Source organism: Lygodium microphyllum, chromosome 17 (assembly GCF_053477565.2).
Source record: "Lygodium microphyllum isolate KBCC chromosome 17, Lygodium_microphyllum_v1.1.10, whole genome shotgun sequence".
In the NCBI taxonomy this organism is placed as follows: Eukaryota; Viridiplantae; Streptophyta; class Polypodiopsida; order Schizaeales; family Lygodiaceae; genus Lygodium; species Lygodium microphyllum.
In genome coordinates, this window is record NC_141151.1 from 6,639,243 (window position 1) to 6,656,930 (window position 17,688).

Below are 17,688 nucleotides of genomic sequence, written 5' to 3' on the forward strand. Positions count from 1 at the left end.
CTGATGCTTGATCCATAAACACTCTATTCTGGCAATAACAGTGTGTCATATGCACTTGTAAAATACTTATGACTGCATCTCAATTGTCATCATTGAATGAAGATGCTCTGAATGCAAACAGTAGTGGTGAATATGTTTGTGAGCCGTGAATAGTGAGCAATAGTTGCTTAAGTGGTCTGAAATCTACAGCAGTAGTGAGCAATAGTTCTGAGGCTTGAAGCAATAGTGGGCAACATCTGCTTAGGTGGTCTGAAATTTGCAGCAGCAATGAGCAACAGTTCTGAGGCTTGAAGCAATAGTGGGCAACAGTTGCTTACGTGATCTGAAGTTTAAAGCACCAGTGAGCAACATTAGTAGGCAGCATGTATGCATATACTCAACCACATTGTCCATATGGACAACAACATGGTTCCTATCAGCAGCATGCATATGGAGATTCCTATGCCATGCAACCATATGGGCAGCTGCCTCATGGAGACCCTAATGCAATGCAGGAGCGGCAAGCAAGTGATTATGACTGACATCATGCCGATACCTATGCTCATGGAGTTGCCAATCATCATACTTATGGTCAGCCTAGGATGCAAGGACACCATTGTAGTCATGTTGGACAGTCATCATGCAATCTTGGGAAATATGTTTATGGGCAACAATATGACCAAAGTTTTGGTAGTATGCAACAGCAAATAGATGTATTTGGGCAGCAGCATGAACATTTTTGTGACATGCATTCTCATAGAGATTATGGACAGCATGACCAATGCTGTGGGATCAATGATTAAAGGCAGCATGCTTATGACGGTTATGCGTGTGATGCGCAGTAGGCCTATTATCACCACATGCAGTATGGACAGCATGAGTATCATTATGAGCAACAGCCACATTGCTACGACCATCCATATGGACAGCATGAGCATTATGGTCATGAGCATGGACAGCCATCTATCGTATATGAGCAACATGCTTATGTACGTGAGCAGCAAACATCAGTGGAAGCAAATGCATATGCTCAACCAAATTGTCCCTATGATGCGCAGCAGGGCTATTATCACCATATGAAGTATGAACATCATGAATATCATTATGAGCAGCAGCCACATTGGTATGACCATCCATATGGATAGCATGAGCATTATGGTCATGAGCATGGACAACCATCTGTTGTACATGAGCAGCAAGATGACTATGAGCAACATGTCAGAACTATTACTGAGCTGACCAATGGTGATGAGTAGGTGTGTAAATTGCTATCTAAGGCTAAATGCATTAGACACCTAACTAGTGATACGATACGAGAATTGCATGCTGCGGGCTTATGCTATCGATGTGCTAAGCCAATATCTTGTAATCATCAAGCCACATGTAGGGCAAAGACTGCCAAAATACTCTTGGTATTAGAGTATTATGATGCAAAGGATGGAGGAGATCTTGTTGAAGACCATTTTGGTATGGGTCCACAACAAGAATCTCAGTTCAAGAAAGAAGATCATGGGCAGCATGTGGATTTGGATGATCATGACCCCATGCGGGAGCCTGTCAGTCCACAGACGACCTGCAATGTAAATGCTTGGACATCACTAAGAATGTAGGGTCCATGAATATGTAGCACTTAGGGGCTGATGCAGTCCATGCAATGGTGACTTCAGCCTCATATGCTTCAATCATACAGAGCATGGTGATGCATGAGAGGCTTATGGAAGAGCTAGCAAATACCACCATGCTGATCATGCTTCTAGCTATACTTGACTTTGACCTTATGGAAGCTGATCCAATGCATGGCAGTGATACAACTTTCCCTTTTGATTTGGGTGGCTACAGGCTGACCTTGACCCTCTGCATAGACTAGAACTACTCTTGAATATTAGGCAATCTTTTACTAGGTCTATGCCAAGAACCTCCCCCCCCCCCCACTATCTTTTGCCACTTCTAATGCCATAAAGAGTAGTACTCTATAGCCCACTACTTGGCTATACCAATAAGTCCAAGCTTTGTTTTTGAGGACAAAAACTTCATTTTGAGTGGGGATGGATTGTAATGGAGGGAAATACTTAGGTCAAGTTGACCTAAGTATAAAAGGTGTAAGGGACACTGCGTAGGCACCATTGGACGAATATACATCTGTCCTCTCACCTTCTTCCCTATCCTTCCACGGCTGCCAACCATTTCTCTCTCCTGTTCTTGTCTTTCTCTCTCTACTCCTAGTATTTCTCTCTCCTCATCACCCTCCTCTCTCCTCTCTGCAGTCTCTCCCTTCTCTCCTTCTCTCTCCTAGGTCTCCTTCATTACATTTTAATAGATGCCCATCTTTGAATACCACAATCTCCATATTGAGAAAAGTTGTTAGATAGAGATGTCAACCCAAACATGCATTTGAACCAATGCTTGATGTTAAGAAAGATGACTTTGTGCCTGTTAGACCTTTAGATCCAATATATCCAAATGGCTTGATGTTGCACAAAGTGAGGTGGATACAAATAGAAATTCCAACAAATTCAACAAGGTATGTATACAATATTGGGCACCAATTTGTAGTTATCAAAATGCTACAGATGTAGAGGTGTATCTTAATTGTTGGGATAAATATTGGATGTGCAACAAAAAAGATCATGAATGATGGGAAACAATAGATAGCATTGTCATCTCTTGGATGAAGAAAGGTACAAAATCTCTCAAAAAAATTAAAACTCCCCCAAAGATTGTATTGAAGGCCAAACAAATTCTACAAGATTCCAATACTAATCATCCCCTTAACATTATAAATCGATCATCAAATTAGTCCATGTTTATGAAGTCTCATGGACAGGTATAAGTTACGAACTTCTTGTCTTTGATTGTGGTGTTGCAAAAGATCATGGGATCTAGAAATCAATATGGAGATCATCATATAAACAAACTTATTAGAGAATCATTTCAGAACGTCCCATCTTTGTTTACTTCTCATTCTTTGGGTAGAATGTGTATTCAAAGTAGAACAAGTATAGGTCACAGCATAAAGGTGAATAAAAGATTATTGTGGTTGGAGAATTCTTCAAACCATCAAGCCCTTCATGTGGAATGGTTTCATAACACTTTTTAATATCAAGAGAGTAAGCACTAAATAACATTATTGGGAAGCAATGACTCAATAAGATTGGATTCATAAGCTTGAAGCTAAGAAAACTTTTTGATTGAAGGTGCCACACATAGCTTTAAGCATTCCCTTGCATGTGTTTAGTAATTATGTATTTAGAGCAATAATTTCAAAACAAAAACAAGACAAGGCATTTGCAAGGCATCTAAAATATTATTTATGCAATTTAAAATTAGACATAAAGAAATAAAGTAATGTGAAAGAGTAAGTGAATTCAAGATTTACATGACTTTTGAGGTATTGTAGTGAGTATTGAATATCCTCTTGATTAAACAAGGTTCATAGGAGCGAAATCTAGTCCATTATTTCTTTGTTTGGCTAGTTGTAGTAAAAAGTATTTGTATATCAATGAGGGATTATTTTGAGCTTTATCAAAACCTACAACAAAAAAGTGATTTGTGGGTATATCAAAGCATGGGGATACTTCATTCACTTGAATTTGGATTAACTGAGTGAAAGTATATCAAAGTTCAAGTTCATTTTGGATCAACTGAGTGAAAGGCTCAATTAGGTTTGGGATTTGCAATTGGAGGATTTCACTAAAGGTTTGGGATTTGCAATTGAGATCACTAGTCACTATATGTTTATATTCTTTTAAGAAGAATTTGGAATCATACATGTGAGAAACACATGAAAAGCATTCCTTTAGACAATACTTTTCCTATTTGAGTGAGGGAGGAAAATCCATCCAAAGGTGATAGATGACCATATTGAGCTAGGAAGGGATACATCTTATGGACAAAATAATTCTCATAAAAGAGATTTGAGATGTAATTTCTCCAAGAGTACATTTGCAAAGAGAACATCAATTATAGTATTTTGACTTCTTTTCGGGAATAGGGAACTCCTTCCATGAGATTGTATCGAAATCGTTACAAGACTTAAAAAATTAGAAAACTAGTAAGAGATTGCTTTTCAAATTAGCCATTACAGGATATGGAAAATTCTCCATAGAGAATGAAATGGTTATGAATGCCAAGCCTCCTATAAAAGTCTCCATTATTTTATTCATTGTGAAGATATGTCTCATATATAGGTTTAGTGCACATCTCAATTTCCCCTACTAAAAAAAGCCCAAGTGAAACTAGTTATATCAAGGGGTGGATACTCTCTCTGTTATGCTACATACATACATACATATGGATACTCTCTCTATTATGCTACACACACGCACACACACACAAAGACACTAACGTGTATGTGTGTGTGTGTGTGTGTGTTAGAGATGTGTTTGCATGTATCGACTGCTGGATATCATAAAAACACATCATCTATTGATGTAACGTGTCCGCTCGTCCACTTGTGGGACATGCCTTAGCAGCCCATCGGGAAGAGAGTCTAGAAAGTGCCATGTGGCACTCGCAAAAGGAATGTCACAGGGTTTGCGATCTAGGTCTTCCCGATTCTGCCTCAAGCGGAAGTATTCGACCGTTCCCACTTATGACCGACCTGAAGTCAGGGTCTTTTTCCTATCACCAAAGTCTCTAGGAAGTAGCTAGTGTCGAGCTCCAAATGACCCACTTTGAGTAGGAACAACATAGTCGAAGCTGATTTATGCTGCACTTGGTTCATGGAAAATGGGAAACAAGAGGGATGCAAAGCTCAACCTCTCTACCCATAAGGCATAGTCCCATTCCACTCCCCTAAAACAGCATAAATCGGGATTCTAACTCAACTGATTCTAGGTCCTCACAGTATCATTATCACGTCTTTTAAGAAAAGTTCCCAGCTAACCGAGACCACCCTTCCGTAGGACGGACCCAAGTCACGTCCATCACACTTTCCTCGGGTTACTTAGTTATCTAATTACCTACCACATTATGTTTGACATGCAAAAGCAGCTTCCTTAATTAATCAATTTAAACACAGGTTCCTTCACGTAACTTAGACACTGACACAAAAACAATGTCAAGCAAGTTCCTTTTTCAAATATCTGATCTTTATTTATCATAGTCCCGGAATACATCAAGTATCATGCCCGAAGGCTATCCCAGTAATCAACAGGATTGTTGCTCCAAGTTCCGCCCGTAGACTAGTACACGGGCCTTGAGATCCCATCTCGAGTCACGTCCGTCTCTTGTGCGGGATCCGGAGGCAAGGAATTTACAGCCCGAGCCTCCCGTGGCACCCAAGCGTCCTCTCGCTCCAAGCAGCACCGACGGAGAGACCTCTCACGGTGGGTTCGGTCCATGTACCGAAGCGGCTAATCAACCCCCTTGGATAGGGCCAGGCATGTAGTCGGAGGTAACTGAACCTGCCACTCCCTCCAAGCCTTTAACCTGAAGCATTAAGTGTTTTGCCTTGAATTAGTTCCTTGAGCAAAGAAGTTCAAACAATGTACCTAAGTGTACAATCACGATCATTTCAGAGGTCGTTTGTATGACCAACTGCTAAGGTGTGATTCCTTCTTCCCGAATGCTCCCAGCATTCAATCGATCGTTCACGACTTGGCGAGATTCCAAGGGCTTAGCAAGCTAGGTTGCTTGTTTCCCCTTTTTCTTTGGGTTAGGGTTTGTACCCTATCGACCCTAATTATCCTTCCTTAGGTCTCCTTGTAAAATAGATCATGGACACCCCATCGTCCTCGGTTGGTCAACTTAATGGTTATCTCCTAGATCCCTTGGAGTACCTATGTACCTTTATCTTTGATCTTAATTTATCAAGAGTGTCTATGCCCTTGGCCATGGTTGGTCAAGATGGTTCTGTTTAGAACAGTTCCTACTCCGTCTTAAGTATAATCTTCTTAAGCTCTTAATAATGCTCACATGCACTAAGCTTTTACCTATCCCTCTTGAAGTCATCAAGGACTTTGACATGGGACTCCTGGATCGCAATCCCATTTGGTAGATTACAAACAACGTTGAATTTTCCCAACAACTTTAATGCACGCAACGTAATGCCATGCCTTCTTTTCAATGCTTACAATTTTGATATAATCCATACGATATTTTTATGCCACACATTCGAAGGCATTTTCTATGTATGCAATCTTAACATTATCCTCTATGTAATTATTTACATGATTTATAGCATTCTTGAATGATCTTATCTTTATAACTTTATGTGATTGTTGTATGAGTCTAGCTGCACTTTAATCTTTTCTGTAGTTTATTACATGTACCTTGGAATCCATCTTGCGATATGGAGATGCACTTTGTTTCTTTCAATGTCCTCTGAAATGCATTTTAAGCAAGAACTTGTGCAAGGAACAATGCATTTTATGCAAGAATGCTTGCAAGACGTTTTTGGTAATTTACGATGTAATCATCTAATCAATTTCACCTATTCTGATGTGGAAATTATCTTCCTTGTTACATACATCACAACTAAGTTCATAACTAGGAAATTATCAAACATGCAATTAATGTGATGCATGTGAATATGATTTTTTCACCGTGATAATCGAGCCACCTGGGTTTGAAGTGATGTCTTCATTCCAGTGGCATTGATGCCTGATGACCATTCGTGGTTGCGGTGCCACCTTGTTTCGAACCTCCATCCACACTTGCAGGGTTTCCGGCCATCCTTGTGGAACTACGCTTCGGGGCCATACTTGAATATGCATGTATGAGAGATAGAATTCTCGAACTCTCCTATGCAAAATTCTCGCCGCCTCTCCTTGAGTGGAGAAAAGATAATGAAGGGGAGTGTATTATCAGAAATGTCAAGAGGGGTGTGTGACCTCCCTTTAAGAGGGGGGAAGAAGAAACTTCCCTCTCTCTCTCTCTCTCTCTCTCTCTCTCTCTCTCTCTCTCTCTCTCTCTCTCTCTCTCTCTCTCTCTCTCTCAGCAATGATCACGGGGGAGGGGGTTGCCTGGCGACCAGGGAGGGGGGCGCTGCATGCTAACGACCAGGGAGGAGGGGGGGAACTTTCCCTTTATAATGGGGAGCATGGATTCACGAGGCGAGGGAGACAGCCGTTAACGGCCGTCTACCACCCTCCACCTGGGAGGCTGCATGCCCCCCCTTTCACTCTCTTCACTCCCTCTCTCTCTCTCTCCTTGACGTGCTGTTGGCAGGGAGAGAGAGAGAGAAAAAAAATTGTGCTAAATTTAAAAATTTTAAGGGGAGGGATTCTTATGGGGAAGGTACGGAGGAATATTACAATTGAGGAATGGCTTCAAGTGGTTGATTATGAAGAGGCCATAAGATTTTTAGAGTGTTGAGGTAGTATTGAGAAGGATGGCATTGCTACATGACTACTTTGTAGGATGCTTGTGATTCTTAGTATAGTAGTAAGCTTATTGTAGTTGAATTATCACCTACAAAGTAGCTATGTAGCAATGCCAAGCCATTTCTAATGTTCCCATTGAACATGTAGAAGTTTGTAAAATAGCTTGGCATAATAGTTTGCAAAGTTATTATAAATGTACTAGACCAATTCTAGGCCTCTATTGCAATCGAGATTTGACTAGCATTAATTATTATATGAAAGCTTACCACCTATGGCTTGCAAATAGGGAAAATTTTTTAGAGAGGAGACTAAGGTGAGTAGTCATAGTTCTACGTAAGTGGTAGCAAGTAGTCACAAGTAAAAGAGTACCCTCCCTTGACCAAATCTGACTCATTAGGATGTTTTTTAAAAGGTGGTTTTTGCCTCATCCCAAGGTGAAACTGATGATTCAAAAGTCATTTTGGGATGTCTAAGGCACCATGGATGATGCATTAGGGATATCAAAATCTCCAGATTTGGTGCTCAAAAAGTATTTGTAGAATTTGAGTATGGTTTGGACATTTCCAATGGATTTAAAGGACATGAAGACCCCAGACGCATCTTTGAATCATCAAAGTTTAACTCCAAATGAGGAAGAAACAAACGGCCTATGTCTTTGACCCATTGCAGAGATAAAGTTGAAAATTTGGTTTGTCCAAGGTACAAAGACAACTCTTTTCTCTCTCTTAAATGAAAACAAGGTAAATAACTACCATTACTATTTGCAAAATTCTATGATCTGGCAACTTATGACCTCTATTTTCTCTTGGACTTGGGTAGATGAACAACCACATGTAAAAGAGTGTTAAGTGATTATGTATAACCAGAGTTCCATGCTTTCTATATCTACAAAAAAAAGTCGTTGTGATGATTGTCATACATAATCCAAAGTTTGTGGGCACTCATTACTCTACAACATGTCCTAATGGTTCTTCATGCCTTTACACATAAAAGTACACCTTTAGAGCTAATGGATCTTTATGAAGTTCATACACATCAAACACATGTTGAGAGAGAGAGAGAGAGAGTGTGTGTGTGTGTGTGTGTGTGTGTGGTAGTGAGTGTTAGATAAATGTGTTTTCATATTTTGGTAGTGATGTATGTTAACACACTTGTGACAATCAAGGCACTTTTTCCCTCACTAAGAAGTTTTGAGCAAGACCCCGTCTCCATATAAATGTCCGATCAACGGAAGGCCACCAAAGGGCAATGGAAATGAAGAGGCCTCAATCACATCATTCCTGAAAACTCCAGTCACACAGGGATGTGTGAGCCAAGCCTCTAACCCAACTATAAGATGATAGGGAGGAACTATCGAAAGGCGCCATAAGCTACATAGAAACAACAGGGACCAAGGGCCAAGCGGTAAGGAATGATGGCTCGATTACGAAGAAAAGGGGTAACCGCATAAAAGAAAGGCCCAAAGTAGAGTGAAAACTGTGAAGAAACTCCTCACGATCTTGGGAAGGCCCCTCTAAAACACAAAGGGTTAGGAAATCCACAGCCACATCACCAATATCATCGCCCTATGAAAGAGATGGGGCTCCATATATACTCAAACACTCTAGGGAAAACCTAGCCTTGCAAATCTTCTACATTGATAATTCTTATCACCCTTTCTAATATGTGTGTGTGTTCTTGGAACCCGAGGTCCTACATCTGGTATCGGAGTGAGCTTCATCTTCTTGGGTAGATTCTTTAATACGTGTGCTTCATCTCCTTTGATTGGGCAAGATTTGATGAGCATTCACAAGCTAACCAATATTGTGAGAAGACTTGCAATGCTTGGTATCGTGAAATTTTTGTTATTCTAGCTTGGTTGAGGACTTTGTTTGCACTATTGGAAGCTCTACACATGCTATTTCATCCTTTTGTGCAAAACTTTTGATAGTGCTCATTGGTCTATTTAAGGCCTTTACTGCACTATATATTTTTAGGTATTATTTTGTATAGATTTTCCTCCATACATGAAACTTTTGTATCATATAGCCAATCACCATGGCTGACAACAATGTGACATATTCCGTATCCTGGATGGAACCAAGCATCCATTGTAGACTTATATGACACATCATGTAATGGTTGCAAAAGTGGTGTGAAAATTTGTGCAAGGAACTAATGTCATGCTATTGTGGCTATGGAAGCTGAACTGTAGCATAAACAAGTGCTGGAGAGGATGTTGCAAATTCCACTTCCATTGTAGTCAATGTGCTATCCTAAACTAACTGTGAAAGAGACTAAGAAGAAAGAGGCTAGTATTGGGTGTTGTAGATACCTCTCCTTCTAGTTCACAAGTTGTAAATGGTTGTGTAGGATACAATATGGGTAATTGAGATTATTAGTAGACCATCTCACTACAGGCTCTCCTGCATGTCTAGCATCCTGTCCAACACCCTGGCCATGTATACCAACTACTACTACAGGCTATCCAACTGGATGTGCAGGAGCACGTGGCTCCTCCTGGAATATAACCTTGCATATTTCTACCACCTTCTCAGGCTGCCTATGCATCTTGCCTTCATGAAAAACTACATCATGGCTGCAGATGACTTTTTGCTTTTGCGGATCCCATAGGCGGTAACCCATCTCGCGTGCATCTCCATAGCCAAGGAAAATGCATTTGTCACTCTTAGGATCTAGCTTATACGTTTGTCCTTGGGAACATGGCAAAATGCCTCACATCAAAAGACACGGAGATGCGCATAAGATGGGGCATCTTTTGTGCTCTCTTGTTCCTTCTTCACTTTTGGCTCCTTCCTCGGGTTGCTTAATTGCCTCTATTGGGTGGCTACTTGCTTTGTTTTCTCTAGCTAGTAAGCTAAGAATGTGTCTCTTTCCATTTCCAACTTAGCCAGCATTGCCTTCCTCTCTTCTTTCACCTTTTCTAGTTGTCATAGTATCTCTTTGATGTATTCATCATATTGTGCCCGCTAATGGTATGGACATAGCTGAGGCTTCTATTGTGGCCTTCTTTGAGTCTTTTCTTGACTCTGGATCTATAGTAGTAGGTCTCTTCATCCTTGGAACTAGGGCTCCTCCACTTAGTGTTGGGATGAGCTATTGCACTGAGCTTAGTAGTTATTGCACCCACGCCATCACATTGCTTTGGTTCACCATTGCATTCGTGCTTTTCCGTGTGGTGGTAGTAGTGGCAACCATGATGGGTGGTGGTGGGTCTAATGGAGCCTTTGCCTTATGTGCCACTACAGGTCCTTGAACTACTTTTGCTGCTGTGGCATTGGTGCCTAGTGCATCGTCGTGGTTCATCCTTCCCAATTCTTCTAATCGAGAGGTGTATTCCACTGACAATCTGAGGGCAAGAGCCATCTGCTCATCATCTTCTCTCTTTAGTCTTTCCTCCTCTTTTTGTTGCTTCATCTTTTATTTTTCTTACAACCTTCTAAACTCTTTGTTTGCCTTCCATAGGCATTCCTCTTCTAGCTTTCTTTATTTCTTTTGTATGGCTTCTAAGGCTTTTTCCTCTTTTGATGTAGTTTTCTTCTTCTTGCTTGGGATTTTCAACATAATTTTTCCCTTCTATTCCTAGCTCAATGGGACATAACCCGCCTCACCTTGCTCACTAATGGTCCATTCACTTGAACCTTTTGTTACCATTGTGCTTGGAGTTGAGGTTCCTTTTTCCTTATAGCTCACTCTAATTTTTCTTTATGTAGCTTGATAGCTTTTTCATCTCCCATATTTCCTATTTTTGGAGACATTGATGGGCTTTTTGTGATCGGGGAGAGGTGCTACTCTTGAATAGGAGATCTCTCTGGTGTCTCCCCTACTTCTTCTTCCCTTTTCATCTCTCCTACGGATTCTTGGATGATGACCGTCAGCACCCCTCCAAACCCTATTATGGATGCTTTTGATGCAGGCATTTTTCTATTCGATTTAGTTGTTGTGGCCGATGACTTATCTCTGGGTCAAGAGTGCATTGTATTGGTGACTAGAGAAAAGGGTATGCACCATCTTTGCCTGTAACTAGAAAGAGGGGTCAGGGATGTCTCCTAAACTAATCCCATCATTAGTGTGCACCTTTGTCTAGGACATCTTTAGCATGTCATAAGCATCCTACTTTGGTCTCTTTCCTTGTGTGTTTACCAAACCTAATGCCTTCTCCACTATTTCAGGGCTAAGTGCAACTTCTATCCTTTTGGGTGAGCCTCCTTGCTTGACAGTTACTGTACCCTTATTCTTTCTTGCATCGAAAGATCTAAGGGACTCAATTCATCTACCGTGGTATATTTTTTGGCTAACCTTCTCTACGTATTTTTGGAGGTTGCATTAATCAACTATTTGCTTCACCACATCTTCCTCAGTTACCACCTCTTCCAAATTGCTGATGCTGTGGTATTTTAGTTGGTTGTAGGCCTATGTCTCAATGGCCAATCTATACCTATTCTGTTCTTCCTCCAAGAATGGAGGTTTTCCTATCATCTTGAGTTTTTGTTATAGAACAATAGCTTACAATTGGCTCATTTGAGAGTACCTTTTGTATAAAGAGAAAAAGATTACAAACAAACACTATGGAATGGTGCGATGTTCCAATATGGAATGGATTTTTTTAAAATTCCAAGTAATCGACACATTCGAAGGATGAATTTCATTGAAATTTTTTTCCTCAAGTACAAGTTTACTTTATCCATCCTTTTCTACTTTTGAAGTTTGGTTTGAAGTTCTAAAGTTCAAGTCATGTTTTCTTCTCCATCTTACCCCCTCAAGAATGATGAAGATCCTTCCTAGGATTGGAGGATAAAGGGTTAAGGGTATTAAACACCTACTTGTTGTGCTTTATTTCTTTATGAGCCAAGCATAGAACTGTGGGTTATGCTCTAAGTGGGCATGATGTTCCATGTTTTGAGGCACTAGGAAAAACATGAACTCACAAATGGGGCCCTAAAAATAATATAGTTTAAGATGTGGGCATTGTGGATTGCCCAACAGGAAGGCTAGATGTTGACATCCATGGAGGGTGAATCTTCTGTCTCCAAATCCTGGGTTTTCTATTAAAAAAATGGGTAGTGGGGGATTAAAAAAAGGGAGAATGAATAGTACACAAAATTTGAGTTTCTTTCACCTCATATTTCTCCCCTTTTTTGGAGAATTTTCAATTTTGGTTTTTTTCCCTCTCATGAAATCAGTTTGACCTAAAATTTGAGCAACATACCACTTTCCCTCTCTTCTCTATACTCGTGAATTTTTGTCTCCATTGAAGCTCCAGCTGAGAGTAATTAGGGTTTTGATGAGCATTGTGCTTAGCTCTGCACTTTCTTTTCCATGCAGCTCCAGATTTTGGGCAAAACATAGGTGCCTATCTCTCTTTGCATTTTCTCTTGTTTGCTATTTTTTCAATAGGGTTTGATGTTGTTTCTTACTATTATTGTTGTTTGATTGCAGAGGTTGTTTGGGGAAGGAGACAGAGGTGCTCATCTCTCTCTCCTTTCTTTCCCCCCTCTCTCTATGTGTTGTTTCTCTTTTGTGTTGTGTTTTTAATAGATTTTGATGTTGGTTCTAATTGTTATTTTCTTGCAGATTTTATTTGGAGCAAGAGTCAAAGGTGTTAATCTCTCTCTCTGTTTGGTTTTTTTTTTGCTGATATCTTTTCAATACAACATAATGTTAGTTCTAACCTTTCTTGTTTTTTTATTGCAGAGATCATTTTGGGTGACATTGCATAAGTGCTTATCTCTCTCTCCCTCTCTCTTTCTCTCTCTATGTTTCCTCTTTTCTACTGTTTTTTCAGTATACCTTCATGTAAATACTAACTCTTTCTATTGTCTTTTGCAAAGATCAATTTGGGAAAGATTGGATAGCTGCTCATTTCTTTCTCTCTCCCGCGTACTCACACACTCTCTCTTTCTTCCTCTCTGCATTATCCCTTTTCTACTATCTTGACAATAGGGTTTGATGCTAGTTCTAACTTAAGGATCAATTGTTATTGCAGCACTTAACACAAGGTAGAGCAGAGATTTTGTAGCTCAATTTACAGGTCAATCTGTCGTATTTTGTGGTGCCAAAATTTATTTATTTAATTAGTGACTTTTATGTTTGATGGGATTGATGTTTTCTTATGTCCATCATTTGCAATGGGTTTTGATTAGCAATTATTCAATCTTATCTTCAGCAGATCAGCTTATAAGTAAATTGGCCCTATTTTGTATTGCTTCTATTCATGCAGTTATTTAGATATTTTTTGCTAAAAGGGATTCATGCAAGTATTTTTGTTAAAAGGGATTCATGCAGGTATTGTACAAGGCTTAGGTGAAGCATATAATTCTTGATCAACTATTTTGATGTGGTGAGTGATTCCTTTGTGTTGGATGATATGGATATGCTGGAAGTCGATGGTTCAAAAATCATCTGCTTTATTGGTCCTATGTGTCCATTTGGATCTCCATGCCAATTGGCAATGATTTATGAAACTCTTGTATCATATCATCCATATAACATACAATGTGTTGAGTCTTAGAATATCTCGTATTTATAGAAGTATATCCTTTAGATTGCTGTGAGTGGCAAAATGTTGAGAGTTTCCGTGGTTCTTTTAAGTGTTACCACCTCGAAATTGGTAGATTTCTCTTTGAGGGGCGTACAGCTAAGGAGCTCGTAGAGCACATTGTTTTTTTCTATGACTCCAAGTACATATTACCCAAGGGGAGTCGAGAATATGGAACCCTTGAGTCTATGCACATATTGAATCTCAATAGCATAGAATGGACATTGTGTAGTAGCGACATTTTGTACATGTGTAGCACAAAAATTTCAGCAGACATATTGAATTCTATGAAGCCAAGCACCGGCTCAAAGAATGTACATCTAAGCTGGTTCATACCGATTGCAATTTTTGCACACATGTTCAAGGAATGTAAGGGTTTGAGACATACCAAAAGCACGTACATCATAAAAAACAAGGGACATGGCTTTCAGGTAAATTTTTTCTCTCTTAGTTGACTATTATCTTACTTTGGGATGAATCGACTAACTTTCCTTTCCAATTACAGGTAGGTTGTTGCACGACAGACTTTATGCCTAGTGTTCAAGAATCATAGATGGAGGATGCTCAAGGGTAAATGATTGTGCCTTGATCAAGACATGCGTAAAAGTGCAGCTGTGGATGTTACTATCATTTGTGAGGGCCAGGAGCCCCAAGTGTTGCAAATGGAGGATGATTGGCCCTTGAGTATAATGCGCCAGGAAATTACAATGTTAATGCAGAATCCACCTGTTAGCTTCTATTAATTAGATGGTAGGAAAATTCGAAGCCGAGCTGAGGATACTGTTACCAGTAGAATGTGTGTGGCTCCACATATTTTAGAAATTGTAGAGTCTCCCTAAAAATCCCAACACCACAAGTTGGAATATCCAACACCTATAAATTTTTGGGTTTTTTTTGCCAATAGAATATTGTCGCTTACAAACTTGCAATATTTAAAAATTATGGTATTTATGTAAAATCATACACTTGTTATACACTTTCCACATCAACACCTTTACATATGCATGTAAACTTTACAAAGACGTAAGTAAAGCCATAACTAAATATCGTATGCGAACAACCCTTAATGGTTTAAAACTTAAGGTTTTTAAGGTAGAACTAGTTTAGTTCTTGTTTCATTGTTTCATTTCACACTTTGTCTCTTCATCTCTTTATATCCACCACATCCCTCCTACCTGCTACGATGGATGCTCGTGCACACTTTGATGAGTGGATCCATGAGTCTATCTTTGCCAACCAAGGTGACGAGATATTCCAAGTTTTCTCTAAGAACTTCAGCCTTGAAAGCATGCTCTCATCGCTGGATCCCCCCCCCCCCCCCCCCTTCAGATTTTGGATGACTTTGTGAGCACCATTGATACATGCACATACTCTATCGAGGGATCTGACATGACTTGGGTGCCTCTGGAACAGCTCATGGTATTTCAAGCAGGGAAGAATCACCAAAAAATGGTGAATACGTGTCTGGTCCATGTGGATCCTTCGCACAGAGTATGCATTGTTCCCATGGGAAGTGCACCAAGCACATCACTTTTGAATCTCGTGGAGTGTGATTGGGCATTGGCAATTTACTTCCTTGCATTGGATGCACCCCTAGAGGAGGAGAGAGATGAAGATACAACTCCACATGTTGTTTATATCACATACATGGGAGAAAAACCAATTGAAGAGCTCATAAATGTTGAAGAGGAACATCAAGTGGTGGCAGAGCAAGGGTTGGCTCTCATGGTGCCATGTTCTTCAGAACAGCCACAAGTCGACAAACCCAACCTTGCCTCCTTGACACCCATTGAAGTAGATGGTGTGCAATACTTGCTTCTATCAGATGTACTCCAATACTTGGAAATGAAGGAAGAAGAGTTGTTTTCTATCCTAGTCAAGGATTCAATGGAAGACCTGATCGATTATGATTACATGGATGTGCATCTCACAATGGCAGAGATTGGAAGATATGATGGCACAAGCTTAGATACTGTGAGTGCCATCATAGCAGGACATGAGCATATTACCTCGGTTCAAGAAGATTACCTTGTGTCATATGCTGAATTTGAAGCACTATAGCATGATTTGTTCGGACCAAGGCCCTAGCTTCCTACCAAGGAGTTTGTAGGTCCCTCTGCCCAAAGAGATGCCTCCCTCACACATGAGGAAATGAAGATATAAGATGATTTGGAGAAGGTGAGATTTCTAACTATCATATATTTTTATGCGATGAAACTTGATGGTAGGCTGCATCGAGTCCCCCAGAGTCCACCGGTGAAACCCAAATGCTAGAATTTGGACAGGGCAGTTGCAGGCATCATTTTTGGCCAAGATTTCACCGGTGGACTCTTGGGGACCCGACGCACCCTATCATCAAGTTTCATTACTTTTTGATAAATATAGGTTAGTCGCTAAATATATTGTTTGATTTGAATGACATACTATATATAGATGAGTTTGCATCAAGGCAAGGAGGAGCTTGACATGCGGATCGATGAAAGGATTCAGCTCCGAAGGAGTATATTGGTAACCTTGTTGCAAATTTGGTGGTCTTCCATAAGAAGTGCTCACCAGGAGGGCAAGAAATAATCATGAAAATTTGAGCTTTGACCAAGTTTGGACCTTTTCGAGCATTACCTGTGATATCTAGCTTTGAGACGGTGGTGTTAATCAAGCGGTCAAAGCTTCTTTACTTGTTTGACCAAACGCGTGGTGGAGCAATGTGTGTGCTTGCTACATTAGGCAACCTCGCTAAAGTGTCAGATCCGCTTCTCCTAGAGAAAGAGTTGAAGGGGGAGCGCATCATTTTTGAAGCAAACAAGGAACTTATATTTTCATCAGAAGTTGGCCTCTCCTCTCCACCAATGAAAAAGCCAAGGAATAATTGAGAGTTCTTGTTGGCTATCCTCTTTTTGTATCTACCATCACTAATAGCCATCATATGTATTTTTCTTGATGAATATAAGATACTTTACTTTGTCCCTAAAAATAAATATTTATTAAATAAATATGTGGTTTGTATAAGTGTGACGATAATGTGTGGTACATGAATTGGCAAGATTGTGGGAGAGAAGGAAGGAGTCTCACTTGTAGCTTTCTTGCTTTCACAATGGGGGAATACACACAAGGGTGGAGGCTGAAAACAGTTTTCCTCTTCTTAGTTGTGTAAGCCAAAAGAACTCTTATACAAAGAAATAGAAGAACCCTATATATGGGTCTCAAACCAAAGACAACTAACTAAGGTGGCATACTAACTAAGCCACGAACTAGAGTAGATAAGGATAGCTGTCGTCTAGCTATTAGTCATGGGCGGTGTACCAACCGCATCTGCAACTGACAAGTCGGTGACATAAATGCACAATGGTCACCCTAGCATATCGTGAGTGGAGCTCGATCTCTCAACACTCCCCCTCGAGCTCAATCCCAATTCCTGCACACCAAGTAGGTCTCTGAACTTGCGCAGCTTCTCTGCACCCAATGCCTTCGTAAATATGTCAGCTACCTGATCCTCTGTGCTGACATAAACTAGATCAATAAGACCTAGTAAAACCCTCTCTCGCACATAGTGATAATGCACCTCAATGTGCTTTGTTCTAGCATGATAGACTGGGTTATTTGCCAAGTGTATACTACTCATGTTGTCACAATAAATGACAATTGGCCCATCTGTAGGCTGATACATGTCATAAAGTAGCTTATGCAAACAAGCTACCTCACATGCAGCCATTGCTGCACCCCTATACTCGGCCTCTGTGCTCGACAAGGCAACTGTAGGCTGTTTCTTGCTGCTCCAAGTGACTGTAGCACTCCCAAAAGAGAACACATATCCACTGGTAGATCGTCTATCAGAAATGCTACCAGCCC